The sequence below is a fragment of the Dipodomys ordii genome, unplaced genomic scaffold (genome assembly GCF_000151885.1).
Source record: "Dipodomys ordii isolate 6190 unplaced genomic scaffold, Dord_2.0 Scaffold35, whole genome shotgun sequence".
NCBI classification, from domain to species: Eukaryota; Metazoa; Chordata; class Mammalia; order Rodentia; family Heteromyidae; genus Dipodomys; species Dipodomys ordii.
The window spans coordinates 1,046,272-1,059,595 of NW_012267251.1; positions in this window are offsets into that span (position 1 = coordinate 1,046,272).

Sequence of the window (13,324 nt, forward strand, 5' to 3'; positions counted from 1 at the left end):
TTGTGCTGTCCACTTATGGGAGAAATACCTCAGAGAGGGGCTGGGAAGGTGGTTCAGTGGTAGAACACTTGCCTTGCATGCATGAGGCTCTGGGTTCGATTCCTCAGCACCACATAAGCAGAAAAAGCCAAAAGAGGCGCTGTGGCTTAAGTGGTAGAGTACTAGCCTTGAGCTAAAGAGCTGAGGGATAGTGCCCAGGCCCAGAGTTCAGGCCCCAGGACTGAGAATCTCTCTCTTCACCAGGTTGCCCACAGGAGAGAACTCGTCCACTGGGAGAACTGTCCTGTTGTTTGGCATTACTCAATCTTATTTTCAGTGAGTATGCATATCCCCCAATTAGTTATGTGAGATGGAGCGCCTGCTGTGTTAGGGACTGAGCTGAACGGTTGGGACCGAACTTACTAGGATTGCGCTGGATGATAGGGACTGAACAAAAGCTGGCTTCCAGTTAACCTTGGAGCCTTGGGTTCAAAGACCACGTTTTGAAATCCTTGCCTGTTACAGAATGCTAAATCACCTCCCAGTAGCAGTTTCTTGTAAGACAAGCTGGAACACATTCGTTCTGCGTTTCCAATGGATCCAGTCATAATGGCTTTTAAGCATTAGGTATATGCCAGTCATTTTTACAATTCTGAAAGTTCCCTATTTAATCTCACATTTAAAATAAAGGCTAATGGGCTTAAGTTCCAAACCCAAATGCCTAAGGATTTAAATTGAGTGAGAATTTGAACCTTCAAAGCCTTGTTGTTTTTTAACTATAGCATAGTGTCTTTCTCCTAGTGGAATTTTTATCTTTCCCACAAGTAGCTATTTTCCAAAAAGCAGATTTTCCAAACTGTGAGAGTATTAGATTGAAAGATATGGGCATAATTAGCAAAAATCACGTTCCGGCTTAGAAAGAGCCTGAGAGGCAGATGCAGCGCCGTTCCCCACCCAGTCCCGGCCCGGGCCCCCTGCAGCCTTGCTCTGGTCTCTCTCACTCTGGCTGTTGCTTGTATCCTTTGAAATGGTCTTCATGATACTCCGGCAAAGGCAAGCTCCACGTTTCCGGGAATAACGTGAGCTGCAGTCACAAATGATCCAGACTGAGAGAGTGGTTCTGTCCAGCATCTGTGCCAGGCTGGTGAACGCGCAGAAAGAGTGCCGCCTCTAGGAAGACAAGTCACCCACCCCAGGCAGGTGTTTGCTAGAGTTGTTTGTTGTGTAGGGACAAAGCCCAGATTGCTGGCGTCTCAGGTGTGTGAGTGAATGTGTTTAGGTAGGGAAGCAGAGGAGGTATTGAGCGTTCAGGGTGGGGGGTGGGAGTGTAGGGGATGGGGTCAGCTTTCACACAGCCAGAGTGGCGCCTGAGGGAGAAGGACCTGGCTACGTAGCTCACTAGAACATTCCAAATAATATACCTTGGCAGATACAAGGCCTGGTGCTGGTGAGGCACAGGGGGCAGATGCGTGAAGATCCATGACCAGGCTACCCCACGTGGGACCAGATCTCTGAAGGTGCCCCTCCCTCTGCTCAGCCTGAGGTTTGGGTTCGAGGAAACATCATGGTGAATTCCCAGAGAGTTTATTAGTGAAGCAGAGCGAAGGGCAGTTAGAGAGCTAGACCGTGACCTGACATGGGTGCCATGAGTGAGCGCCCGTGGGGGCTGGCTCCAGCGCACCTTTTCTTTGCATTTCCTTTCTGACATGAGCATTTCCTCATGTGTTTCTTTGCCATTCTTACCTCTTCTTCTGAGAAGTCTCTCCTTAGTTCCTTTGCCTATTTAGTGATTCATTTATTAGCTTTGGATGGGGTGATTTCTTGAGCTCCTTATATATTTTGAATATAACACCTTTGTCAGATGTATTGCTGGTAAGTGTCTTTATTTAATCCTTCTTTTACAAAAGGTTGAGGGTATTTTCCCCTGTAAACGAAGGAGATATTGAAGTATCCATATATATATATATATTTTTTTTTTTGGTAGGTTATAGGGCCTGAACTTGGGGCCTGGGCGCTGCCCCTCAGCTCTTCAGCTCAAGGCTAATGCTCTACCACTTGAGCCACAGCTCCACTTCTGGCTTTTTCTGCTTATGTGGTGCTGAGAAATCAAACCCTGGGCCTCATGTATGCAAGGCAAGCACTCTACCACTGAGCCACCTTCCCAGCCCTGAAGTATCCATATTTTTATAATTAAGATTGTTTTTTCCTGGTCTTGGGGCTTGAACTCAGGGCCTGGACACTGTCCCTGAGTTCAAAGGACAAGGCTAACACTCTATCACTTGAACCACAGTTTATTGATAGAGATACAAGTCTCATAGACTTTCCTGTCCAGGCTGGCTTCAAACTCTGATCCTCAGATCTCAGCTTCTTGAGTAGCTAGGATTACAGGTATAAGACAGTTGCACCCTGTTTGTAATTAAGCATTTAAAATGATTTCAAAGATACATTAGTTCTTCATAAAAGTAGCAACTTTCATCAGAAACTTTTCTTTTTGTCTTATCTGTCTTTGGGAGGAGGGTAGGGGGGCACAGAAATGAAGGACAAAGGGGGAACAAATGCAGCAATGGTATTAGACACTACGTTGAAAATGAACTGGACAACCTATGAGTGGGGACAGGATGGAAAAACTGGGAGAAAGGGAGGGAAGGGATGACATTGTCCAGAAATGTACTCTTTACCTGACTTATGTAACTGTAACCCCTCCTCTGTACATCACCTTATAATAACAATAAAAAATAACAAAACAAAAAAGATTTCCTTGTTCATCCTAGAGCATGCTAATCAGCAGGGCGCTAGTAGGATAAAGAGGAGAGCAAGCTGCTCTTCTTCCCTCCCTCCTCCAGCTTATGAAGACAGTAAGGCGCACCGCAGAGGGCATGGAGCTGTGAGTCTGGTGATGTGCAGAGCTGGTGGGAGCAGCAGGCGCCAGCTCCAGACCTCGAGGCTGGGCGCCCGGTGGGCACGAAGCTCTGCTCACACGGGTTTCTCTCCCCTGCTCAAAAGAAAGGAGGGCAGGCTTTAGTTATTTTTTTCCTTTTCAAGGTACAGTGGCTCATTTCTGTAATTCTGGTACTCAGGGGTTTGAGAGTTCAAGGTTACCTGTGCTTCACAATGAAACTCCCTTTCGACCACCTTTTAACTAGGCTTCTTCTCAGAACCCTGGCACCTGGATTTCCCCTTCATTTAGTGCGGAGCTCATAAACCAACAAAACCTAAAGTGAAGGTGTAGGAGCTCAGGCTTGCTGGTGCACCCCTGCCATCACCGTCAGACAGAAAGCAGCGCCCAGACTCCGGGCAGGGGCCCTGGATGAGACCACTGTGGTCCAGTGTTTCTCTGCCTTCCAAGAGCCTTCACTGAAGCCCGCATTCCTCCGGGAGCCTGCAGCTGGGTGCTGGCCAACGCTGCCTTAGACAAGGCCCCACAGCTGTGACCTGGCTGCAAATACAGTGAATGGTGGCTCCTCTCCCCACCCCAAGGCCTGGGGAAGAGGTGAGGAACAAGGCGAGCAGCAGAATGAGGCCCAGTAGAGCTCCTGATTTAGCACAGATGCCCGGACCACTGCTGAGTTCTTTAGGAGTCCCGAGGAAGGGGAGCCAGAACCTCCGCTCTCCAGCCTGCTCTGGCTGGCTGCCTGCAGCCTGCCCTTCTCCCCTCTCTGGTGGCCTCGGCCCCCAGCATGCATCTGGCCCTCCTACAGAGCCTTCCTTAGGTGTTGCCAGCTGGGGGTCCAGGCCGCCCCCACCTGGTCTGCAGCCCCTCAGCCTGGCCCTCACCACTGCCCCAGGCCCTCGGACGCACTGCTGGGAGCTGCCAGTGTCGGCCGGGCTCCGCTCAGCAAGTCTGGCAGCATGTGCGCTTCCACTCACGGGGCTGGGGAGCTGCAGGTCTCTATTTTTTTAATACTGGGAATTGTCTCCATGGATTCATTTTATCTTACTAGCATATGTTGACTAGACAAAGGAGCTTCTTTGTGATAGCCACATAAATGCAGATAGTAGAACGTTCAGCCTCTTGGAAAAAGCATTATTTTTCTGGAAGAGACCCCATTTATGAAACTTTGGGTCTCGTTCGAGTGCCCAAGACACTGCATTCTCTGGATGCCTCTAGAACCATCCTTCTGGACTGCACAGGTCCATCTCAGGCGTGTTGGTGAGGAGATATTTCCCAGTGTCCCATCCGGCTCCTGGGGGTGGCGGCCACAGTCAGCAGCAGTGTGCATGCGTAGCTGCTCTTCTCACTAGTTAAAAGTAAGAATGGAGCTGGGCACCATAGCTCATGCCTAGCATCCCAGCCACTCAGGAAACAGAGACGAGTGGATCCAACAGTGGTGCAGATGTTTCTGGAAGGAATTTTTCAGGTGAGATGAGCGTCTCAGTCAGTGGTCTGTGCGCAGTGCTGTGGAGGAGGACCCTGCCTCCGTGCTGCCTCAGGCACCGGCGTGCTCGCAGCAGTCCTTCCCGCCCCTCTGCCCTGCCGTCTCCGTGTCTGTCACACCTGTGCATGCACACGCACGCTCATGCACACGGTCCGTTCTGTTTTCAGTCTAATATGGCTGATTCTTCTTGATTGAAGTGTTTGAATCAAATCTATTAGAATTCCTAAGAGTACCCCAATACTCCTTAGTCCCTCCATGACTTGGTGTGTTTACAGTTCTGATGTGTTAGGTGTGAGTGGCCAGATGTCTTCTGGTAGAAGACGTGGGTGGCTCAGGGAGGATTAGCAGAGTTCTGCAAGGGACAGTGTGACAACCAAGGACCAGCCCGGGGTCCCCCCCCCCCGCGGTACCCAGTGCCTGTGCCTCAGGGTAGAGCTCGCAAGCACAGGAACGGAACAGATGTGGCCAGAGAGCAGGTAAGAACCTTCTCAGCGGGGCTGGGAAGGTGGCTCAGTGGTAGAGCGCTTGCCTTGCATGCCAGAGGCCCTGGGTTCGATTCCTCAGCACCACATAAGCAAAAAGAATAAAGCCGGAAGTGGTGCTGTGGCTCAAGTGGTAGAGCGCTAGCCTTGAGCTGAAGAGCTGAGGGACAGCGCCCAGGCGCAGAGTTCAGGCCCCACGACTGGACCCCCCCAAAAAAACCTCCTCAGGAATATGTGGTGTTTCCTCCCCCTCGGTCATGGGGCCTGAACTCTGGGCCTGGGCGCTGTCCCTCAGCTCTTCAGCTCAAGGCTAGCGCTCTACCACCTGAGCCACAGCACCACTTCCAGCTTTTTCTGCTTATGTGGTGCTGAGGAATCGAACCTAGGGCCTCATGCATGCAAGGCAAGCGCTCTACCACTGAGCCACCTTCCCAGCCCATATGTGGTGCTTTTTACTTGCCAGCTGTGTTGGGGAACTTTCTGTGCCAGAATCACTTGATTGAAACACAGCTGGGGCCTCGTGTCTAGATTTCTGGGTCAGTAGGGCTAGGCAGATGGATGGGTGATTCTACTAGTGTCCAGATGCTGCTGCTGCTCTGGTCCAAGGGCACCCTGGGACACATGGCTCAGCCTGGAAGACGGCTGAAGATCCAGAGAGAACATGCGGGAGGGACTACAGCAGCACTCACAGAACCCTCACTCAACTATTTCACTGCTCATCTTCTGGGTACCTGCACCAGTAGGTGCTGGCTACGTGGTTGTGGACACACCCCTGCCTTCTCCATCCCGTCCCCCTCTGATGTCACAAGGGGATCCAGGCTGCTAGAAGGCCACTGTTGGGTGTCACCTCCTTCATAAAAGGAGCTCTGCTCCCACCCCGTGCTTTGTGACTTAATCCTAAAACGCCCTGCCTGGGCCTCTGATTGTGTCACTCTTTCTGGGCATCACCCCTCTCTCTCTGGATGCCTGAGATCTTTGACTTCCAAGTTGCTGCTGGAGTGCTTTGCCTCAGAAGCACGGTAACGCACACACCTTTCTCCAGGCTCCTCTTTGATGCAATCTGAAGATTCCACAGGAAATCGTGGCCTGGTGGCATCCCGGCTGCCGTTGGAGGCAGACAGCCCAAGGAGTCAGCCAGCAGAAAACGGGTTTCCCTCTTGGTACTGCCCCTCTCCCCCAGTACTCCCTGTGCCCGCTGGCTAGCCTTGCTCAAGAGGTGTAGGAAGCCCTCTGGGCCTCACCCCCTTCACCAGGATTCAAGGTGATCTTTAGATTGCCATCCATCTCGTGTGTTCCAGCATCCACACGAGATCCAAATCTGGGCTGCAAGTGAAAGATACTTTGTGTTTCTTCAACAGCCAATACACATCATTCCACATTATATCCCCCGTGATAGGACTACTGAGCTCACTAGGGATGATGTTATCATTTCTCTATTTTCAGGGAAAATGTACCCAGTGTGCCACAGCCTGGGTGTGGCCATCTGAGCATGATGAAGTGATCATGAGAAGTGACTGGGGATTTGGTGAACAGGCGGGACACTGTCAGAGGGAAATGGCCGGGGCAGGGGGCACACCAGGCGCCCGGGCGGGAGGCCAGGGAAGAGATGAGGGAGCTCTGCGGCTGATGGCAGCGCGAGGTGAGCAGGGAGGAAGGCGGCGCGAACCACTGGGGGAGAGTTTACATGGTAAGAAAACAGTATCTTGCTGGGTGTGAATGGCTCGAGCCTGTCGTCCTGGCTACTCAGGAGGCTGAGAGCTGAGGATGGAGGTTCAAGTCTGTGAGATTCTTATCTCCAATTAACTACCAAAAAGCTGGAAGAGCTGTGGCTCAAGTGGTAGAACACTAGCAGTGGGCACAAAAGCCCAGGGATAGTGCCCAGGACCTCAGTTCAAGCCCCAGCACAGGCACAGAAAATATTTTACTTTGCAAACCAAAATCAGGACTATTGTAAGCACTTTGAGTGTGTCAATCTGGTGGCTGCTCTTTCACAATATTGTTTCATTTACAGACTCATTCATGCATTCCTTTGTAGTTGGTCCCTGGCTCATTGCTTGCATTGGTTTGACCTGGTGCTCATGTGTTGGGGTGTGGTCTTTGCTGCAGAGGTGGGGCTCAGTGGGAAGGCCTTAGGTCACTGGGGGCATCCGCCCATGGAAGGGGTCAGTTAGGACTCCGTGGGGACAGAGCAGTGTGGCAGGAGCAGGCTTCAGGAGGAGATTGCTCCCTCCCCCGCTTCTCTGCCAGCGGGCCGCAGGCTGTCCCCCCAGAGGCTGGGGGTGCCACCGGCTCACCTCAGGCATTCTATTACAGTAAGCAAAATTGGCTAATAAAATCTTTTTGCATTACGTTTTTTCCCTAGTTTTTAGTGTTTATTTTATGAAGAATCTTGAGCCCATAGAAAGGCTGAAGAATAATACAGTGAAAACACATCTATTGTTCTTCATATACCAGTTGTCAGCATTTCCCCTTTTTTTCCATCTCCATATACAGTGTGTGTGTGTGTGTGTGTGTGTGTGTGTGTGTGTGTGTGTGTACTGGTGGTGACTTTAGGGACTAGATGCTTTCCCTTAGCCCTTTTGCTCAAGGCTAGTGCTCTACCACTTGAGCCACAGTTCCGCTTCTGGCTTCTTGCTAATTTATTGGATATGTTATATTATTATACATTATATTACATCACATTATTTTTATTGGTAATTTATTGGAGTCTAACAGAATTTTCTGCCCTTGCTGGCTTTGAACCGTGATCCTCAAATCTCAGCCTCCTAAGTAGCTAAGGTTACAGGCGTGAGCCACCAGCATCTAGCCTATTACCTCTCTCAGTACTGTACTCACAGTAAACTTTTAGCCCAGGATCCCTTGGGAAGCACTGGTTCCACCTCCAGACATGGCAGATGATGATATGACAGCTGGAGGTGCAGGGCACAGATCAGCATCTGCAGCCTGAGCATCTTGACTCATCTTGGTCTACACAGAACTCTGCCTGGATGTCACAGGAGGCACACAAGGCACCTAGAAGAGGCCCTGCGAGCACTGGAAGGTGCTTGCAATGTCCACACGGTGTAACAGTGGCGTGACTGGGTGCTGTCTCTGAAGTACCCAGGCATTCAGGCCAGCAGGAATGGCCGCAGTGGAGGAGGCACAGTGAGTGAGGATGGAGAGCAGAAGGGAGGAGGGCATTTCACCGAGCGAAAGACCGCACCAAGGGGGTGAAGAGGTGTTTGCATCGCTGTCTGGCCCCCTGGGGCCCCTGGTAGGTTCTTGTCAGTAATGGGTATGGTAGTTTCCCACTACTATGACAATACCTGAGACAACCAGTTTATAAGGAAGAAAGGTCTATCACTTACCTGCGTGATACTGGAGTTTGAACTCAGAGCGTCATGCTTGCTAGGCAGTCTCTCTACTGCTAAGCCATGACAGCCCTTTTTTGCATCTTTTTTTTTCTTTTAGGTCTGAGACTGGGACTTGAACTCAGTACCTGATGCTTTCAGCTGGTGCTCTAGCACTTGAGCCATGCTGCTAGCCGTATGCACTTATTATTACTATTATTATTATTGCCAGTCCTGCGGCTTGAACTCAGGGCCTGGGCACTATCCCTGGGCTTCTTTTGCTCAAGGCTGGCGCTCTACCACTTGAGCCACAGAGGCACTTCTGGATTTTTCTGTTTATATGGTGCTGAGGAATTGAACCCAGGGCTTCATGCATGCTAGGCAAGCTCTCCAGCACTAAGACCCATTTCCAGCCCACTGATTATTTTGGAGATAAGATCTCCCCGCTTCTTGCCCAGGCTTTCATCCTGACTGAGTGCCAGTCATGAACTGTTTCTTTGTGTTGAAATGGAGTTTTAGGACTTCTCTACCTGGATTCTCTGTGAACTGTGATCCTCCCATTGTCAGACTCTCCAGTAGCTAGGCTCACAGACATGCATGCTGGTGCCCTGCTTGGAGAGGTTTTGACTCAGTATTGGAAGGGCCCAGCCCCCTGTAAGGGCATACCCCTTCCCAGCAGCACGCAGCTGAGCACCGGTCATTGCACACGCGGGCCTCTGGTGGAGGTGAAGAATGAGTGCAGAGCCTTCTGGGAGGGTCGTGGTCATGGTGAGGGCGGCCACGCCCCCTGAGGCAAGCCCAGGGCTGCTCCCCGCTCCAGGGGATGTCAGCCAGCCACTGTCAGGTTGAAGGCTCATCGCCAGTGTGGCATGGAGACTCAGTGCTCAGGAGGCTGAGGCAGGAGGGCCTAGAGTTCCAGGCTAACCTGGCCTGCATAGCCAGACCTTGTCTCCAAGAATAAATAGTGAACCATTCAAAGCACACTGCAGACATTTGTGTGTACTTGGAACTGCTGATGAGAAAACCACGTGGTTTGCTTTAGGACGGGCTGGAGGAGCTCAGAGGAGAAGTGCTTGCTTTTGCTGGGCAAAGTCCTCCTCTGAAAGGGGCCACCTGTGCCCGTGTCGCCCAGTTACTCCACTTAACCATGCTTAACTGCGAGTCTGGGAGTTGTGTCTCAGTTCTTAAACAATCTGCTAAAGCAAGGGGTCCAGAGTATGCAGTCATCTCCGGTTCAGGCTGGTTCAGGCTAGATCCCCACCTTCCCGTGGGCTTGGGGGCTGACCCTACAGGGGTGTTTAGCTTCCTCCAGTGGGGCCCAGCCGGGGCTCCACCACCTGCCCTTGGTCACCTAGGACATCGGCACAGTTCCCTCTGCAGCCAGGCGGGGCGCTGTGGCGCAGGGCGGCGTGGAGGCTGCAGATCCCTCCCCCTGTGCCTGCACCTCACCTGTCCTGGTACCTCTCACGTGCACATACCTCACCTGACCGCTGCTGTCGGCCCTGGCTTATCCCCCACTGCTCCCAATGGCACCACAAACATTTCAGTTGCACTGCCCAGAACCAAGAGATGGAAATGAAGCTGACACAGTAAACCACCGGAAGACGGTGGGGAGCCTGGAATGACAGTACCTGGGCCTCAGTTTCCCCCCAGGCCCTCCCTCCACCGAGATCCCCTCATGTGTGGCCGCCCCGCAGGGGTGTCTGGTGTAGCATGAGGAAAGGATGGGGTGCAAAGGCTGCGCAGGGGCCTCGCGGGGGACAGACCTGCTCTAATCCCAGCTGCAGCAGTAGCGCGTCAGCGGCTCTGGAGAAGTCGCCCGGCCTCCAGCCTCCTCAGGCAGGGGTGGCTGGTACTGGTTTCTGTTCTTAAACCCTCGGGGCTTTAAGGCCCTCCGGACCTGGGTTCGAGCTCAGCTTCATCACTTGGCAGTTGTGTGTCTTTAGGAAGCCATGAGTCTCATGGCTTTGCTGTGGGGATAAACAACTGCAGAGTGAATGAAAACCCGGAGAGGCCCACATCTTACTCCAGGCCCTGAGCACGAGGCTCAGTTGCTGCATTTCTCTACTTGGCTCAGCGTGTGGCCGGGAAGCCCGCCCTGGCCGCTGCCCTGTGCTCCTTAGCAATGCTGTGTCTGTTGGGCCGGGGGCTGCACCCAGCACCCAGCAAGCACAGAATAAGAAAACCTCTCTGCCACACTGGCCAAAATGCACAGACCCCAGGGCCTTCCAGAATTTTCCTTTTCAGGATTTCAGGTTTCTGTTAAAACCAGGATGTGGGAGAAATGGGATCTAAATCCGGGTCTTTCCGAAAGTAAGCGCTTGCCTCGGGAACCCCACCAGACTGCCCCCCAAGAAGCAGCATACGGGTGAGACACACGTACTCAAAACAATTTGGCTTTCTTCCTTCAATCAAGAAGCTTATCCAGGAGCAGAGCACCTGCCTAGCAAGCACAAATCCTGAGCTCAATTCCAGTGCGGGACCCTATCAAAAACCGGTAATCGCAGCACTCAGGAGGCTGAGGTAGGTGGACCGTGGGTTTAAAAGTGGGCTGATGCAGCCACCAGTGTAAAGGGGCTTAACTGCTTTGCTGGGAAACCTGGCCCCTTACCTGGCCCACAGCTGAGCTGGGGGCAGGATAAAGGGAGCACGCTAGCCGTCTCCGCTTTGTACCGATGTCCGTTGCCCTTTCCCGTTCTCTCCTGCAGCCGCTGTACAGCTATTGTGGCATCCAGGAAGGACCTTGTCCACCAGCCAGCTGTCAGCCTCTGACCAGGCTGGGATTTGGGACTGTTTTAACTATACAAACCTGTCCCCAGCCCCTGTCTACTCAGGGAAGAGCTAAAGATGCAACAGAGCGCTGCCCAGGCCACATGAGAAACCTTCCTCTGCCCCATGTCTCTTCATTTGGCATACAGAGGCAGGTGACCGGACCTCAGGTGGAACTCCTGGAGCTTCAGCCTGGGTCTGAACCCTGGCTTCACCCACACAGGTGAGCAGAAGGAGCAGAAAACCCAAGTCTTGTGCTGAGGAAGGCCCCTGACTCGGGTTTTGCAGCTGAGTGTGTGGAAGAGGGTGTGGGCAGGAGGTAAGGAGAGAGCACCGCTGTCCTCAGGGCTCCTTATCCAGGGAGGGAAACAAGGATGCAGAACTGAAGCACGCAGGGCCCAGCTTGGTCTTCCCAAGAGACCAGAGGCCTCTGCCTCCCATTTCAACCCAGAAGCCCCAGCGTGTGCAGGAGCAGGGTCTCAGCCACCGCCTGGGCCCTGGAACCACCTGCCTGGGAGGCGTAAGCCCAGGACTATGTGGAGCCTCATCCCCAGGATTCATGAAAGCCCAACTGTGCAACTAGAGCTGGTCACTAAGTCAGCGCTTCAGAGCAGCAAGAAGTGCTTCCGGGAGGGACTCCAGCCCTGGAGGAGAGGGAGTCTTTTCTTCCTCTTCCTTCACCTCTACCTCCAGCACCAGGGAGGACTGAGACAGACAGGTGGGTTTTGTGAGCTGCACCTTCTTTTAAAATAAATTGATTATCTGGCCACACAAGAAAAGGTAGAATTGCTCATTTTTCTGTTTCTTGCTTTGGCATTACTGTAGCTGCTGATGGTAGCCATGGAAACCCGCAGAGGTGTCAAGTCTTGGCTCTCACAGTTGGAGGAGGCCCTGGAGTTATTCTGATCTGGGCCTTCTTAAAATGGAACTTGTCTAAAACTGGGATAAACAGGCGCTGGAGCTCTCAAACTTTTGCCTTGCTTTGATTTTGTTTTCCTGTCTGTCTTTTCTGCTTACACTGAATGTAGTAATGCATCAAGACCTGGTTCTGGTGGCATCCATAAAAATCCTAACCCTGGCTTGGCCTGTCATCCTAGCCACTCAGAAGACTAAGATCTGAGGATTGCGGTTTGAAGCCAGACCAGGCAGGAAGGTCCATGAGACTCTTATCTCAAATAAAACTATACAGAAAAAGCCAGAAGTGGTGCTGTGGCTCAAGTGGTAGATGCCATCCTTGAGCAAAAGAAGCTCAGAGACAGAGCCCAGACCCCAAGCAAAATGCAAGTAAGAATAACAACAAATGCTAGGCCTCTGTGCGGCTGCCAGAGGCGGGAATCTAAATCACCCAAGAGAGGGGAAGAGGGAAAAATCCCCAACGAGAAAAACAAGAGAGAATTTCATGAGCTTATATAGGCAGAAAGATGGACCTGACCTGACAGCATTTATTGACTCCTTCCGGCCCTCACAGCCCTGGTGGGGCCAGCTTTGTAGTTTGGGGAGGTAGCAGAGCCTGTCAGAGATGGGGCTTGTGGGCGGTGAATATCCCTCAAAGGAAACCTCACTTCTACTCATGCCCAAAGCACCATGGCACGTGGGTCATGAACTGCAACCTCAGACCTCAGAACTGTGAGGTGAGTAGCAGACGTTTCTCGGTCATCTTTCAGGAGCAGCGGGCCGCCTGGCCGGGGCTGGGAGACCACTGCCCGTGCCTCACCACCTCGTCTTGCTGTCCCTCACATCTGACTGCGTCAGCTCAGGGCCTCTGCCCGCACCTGGCCCAACGGCCCTGAGAAGTGTGTGAGGCTGGACAGGAGCGGGGTGAGCCGGCAGAGCGGCATCACAGGGCAGAGTGGCAAGGCGCACACCCGGCACACCCGAGGCTGCACCACTTCATCCAGGGTGCTCTCGGACAGCCGGGGGTAGAAGGACTAACAGCTATGTACACAGAAGGCGACTAAAAACCCATTCTTTCCAGGAGGCGCATAGTCTGAGGCAGAAGTCGGGCACCAGTATTAGTTTGCCAGGGGTCTGCCTCAGCCTTTTCACCCTTTTAAAAGCCCTTCCTGCAAAGCAAGAGCTGTGGTCTCGAAAGACAGACTCCAAAGTCGGGTTCTCTTGTCTGAGGTGGACGCAGTCTTCATCTGTACTTGTCCCTGTTAGGTTACAAATAGTTATTTTTCCCCTTTCCGTAATTACTGAAGCCTCAATACTACGGAAAATAGCATCCGTGGGGGGGCCCAGGCAGGGCTCGGGACTGGCTGCCCTTTCTCCACAAAGCGCATGGGTCTGGTCCGCAAAGTGGCCCCGTGGGAGATGCAGCACGGCGTCTGGAAGATGTTAGATTTCTGGTAGCTCTCACTTTGTGAATAAAAAATGGAAATTTTAGAGA